This window comes from Rhinolophus sinicus, chromosome 18 (assembly GCF_057876585.1).
Source record: "Rhinolophus sinicus isolate RSI-liver-muscle chromosome 18, RSI-T2T, whole genome shotgun sequence".
Classification (NCBI taxonomy): Eukaryota; Metazoa; Chordata; class Mammalia; order Chiroptera; family Rhinolophidae; genus Rhinolophus; species Rhinolophus sinicus.
The window spans coordinates 113,935,209-113,937,986 of record NC_142518.1 but is presented as its reverse complement, the minus strand read 5'-3'; positions in this window follow the sequence as shown (position 1 = coordinate 113,937,986).

Sequence of the window (2,778 nt, the reverse complement as noted above, 5' to 3'; positions counted from 1 at the left end):
GCGTGCAAGAGTGGCGTCACCTTATTTAACTCCCTGTAGTCCACAGTCATTCGCTAGGTCCCCTCTGGCTTCTTGACAGGCCATACTGGGGAGTTAAAGGGATTGTGCGTTGGCCTCATAATATGTGCCTTTTCCAATTCCAATATTGTACGACCAATCACCTCCTGTCCTCCTGGCAGGCGGTACTGTCGCACTGTAACCACGCGCCAGGGCTGTGGCAACACTTGAGGAGGGTGGTGAGCATGCCCGCGTGTCACCGCTTTCACCACCCGGATCCGGAGACGGAACTCTCCTACCGACGTCTGTAAGCTGAGGCCATGTAGCACGTCCACCCCTAGAATATACTCCGGAACAGGGGAGACATACACCTTGTAGGTACAAGGAGGGAGCCTTCCTTTACCCAGTGGTAAGGAAACAGCTTTCACAGTCATAGTCTTTCCCCCATAGCCATCAATGCAGATTGCTGGTCCAGGGAACAGTTCTGGGTTCCCATAAACGAGACTGCAGTCGGCGCCAGTGTCAACTAGAGCCAAAACCCTCTGTACATTCGAAGGGGACCAATGTATGGACAGTTCCACGTGGGGCCTCTGGTCCCTGCTCGTCCCCTCTGACCGGGTACCTTGGCCCCACCCCTAATCAAGCTGAGAGGAGTCGGCCTCAAGAGGCTGCATGAAGTCCTGGAGGCACATGAGTCGTGTTTTCCCAGACTCCTCCTTTATGCTTCTCCGGAATTGTTGTTCCGGATGCAACTGTTTCCAAAGTTCAAGCAGGAGTGCATTGGGTTGTCAGTCTATTTTCTTCCTATTGACCCCTGCTGCCACGAGATCACGCACGCCACAACTGTGCGCGTGTTACTCTCTGAGGCCCACAATCTCGCCCCTTTACCTTTGGTGTGGGCTTCCAGGTCTCAACTGTGCGGACCTCCTGTCTTAACTTCCTTCGCCTCCGGCATTTGACATCCCCTAGGGTGGCCATGGCAGTTGTAACTTCATGGATCCATCGCCCTACATACTGTGTAAGAATAGCAACCAAGGATCCAAAAGCACTCGCAGGTGCAGTATCCAAAACCAGATCTCTCATGCTGGCAGTAAAAAGCTCGTCATCTGGGCCCTGCATGTTGAGGTTAAAAATAGCATGTCTCATACCCATTTCACGGATTATTTGCGTAAGTTCTGTATATGACTGCCATTGACTCACAGTGTCTGGCAGCTCGCCAGCCTGTTCCCATACGGTGCGTACCGCAGCAGTGAGCCACTGCATTAGAGAATGGTTGCCCTGGTCGTTGGCCAACCTATGACAGTTTTGTAACCTTTGTCGCAGGGACGGATGCACTGTCACGAAGGCTAGCTTTTCCATCTCGCCTGGGGAGCAGAGAATGCTGTCTGCTCCCTCATCCCATAAACGTAATAGCCAAGCCGAGACTGGCTCTCCAGGGCGCTGTCTGTACTGCCTCCCCAGCTCCTGCAACTCAGTGGGAGTGTATGGGGTGTAGGTAGTGAACTCAGTCACATCTGGGTTGCCGGCAGCAACGCCCCTGGGGCCCAAAGGTTGCTCACGTTTTACCCTTTGCTTTAAGATTGGTCGGGCTTGGGGGTTGGGAGCTACTTTGTCTCCACTCGCTTCCTCCGCCTCTGCCTCAGAGTCTCCACCTTGGGGCCCCTGTTCTAACAGGCGGGCCCGGGCTTCCAGTGCTTCCAACCGGGACACCTGGTTTGGCACCCAGGCCATTTCACTAAGCCCATTTTCGGTGTTGAGACTCAAGGCCGTGAGGAACATCCAGCCCATGCGGCCAGCTGTAGCCTTCTCCTCCTCCGGCAACCGCTCAGCCAGAGCCTGCAGGGCCCTCTCCACACTGGCGGGAGAGCCGTCCATGTCCTCCCACCCCTCCTTGGGGGTCCAACTCCTGAGAACAGTGGCCACCGAACACCATATACTGTGTGGGGTCCACACATCCTCCTGCCCAGAGTCAGACGCCATTCCTACCTGGTTGGAATCTTGCTCACCGTGCCAGGTGTCTGAGTGGGTGGAGGCCTCCTTGTAAGATATCCACAAGCTTCGGATCCTAAGACCGCAGCAGATCACCAAAATGAAGGCAACGCCTTCTATGGCCAAGAAGGTGGTGTGCCAGCTGGAGGCTTGCGTCTCCCAGGCAGACCGCGCCTCCCGTTCCCGGTGTCGCTCCTCATGGGCCTCCCGAAGCTGGGCTCTCACACGAACAAACCGCTCCACCATGCTTTGGTAGGTTTTGGCCGGCACCATACTCCGCTTACGAAGCTGAGCTTGTATATGTGTAAACTGCTCCAGTATATTCCGGAGAGTTTCAGCCGGCACCATACTCTGCTCGCCACGCCATTTTTCAGGCGGGGCGGCCTGCGGGGTCTCTTCTCCTGCTCCCCACACAAGAATGCAGGATATGGTGAGACCAAAAAGGAACACCCACGGAGCCATAGGTAGGGGAGCCACACCACCATGGTCTCACTGGAGGCTGGGTTCACCAGACGCGCGACCTGCCTACGGCCTTTCCGCCAACCGACCGACCGATGACACTCCTCCACTCTCCTGACCCTGTTCCTCTACTCTCTTCCGCTCTCCTCGGCTCTGCTCGGCTCTTCGGCAATCCTCGGCAATCCTCGGCAGTCCTCGGCTCTCCTCTGTAGCCGCAGCAGTTATACCAGCGGCCAGTCGGCTAACCGGCCACAGCCAACAACCAACCAGCCACAGCCGAACGGCCATCCACCACCCGAGCCAGCACCCCTCCACATGAGGCCGAGAGCCTGT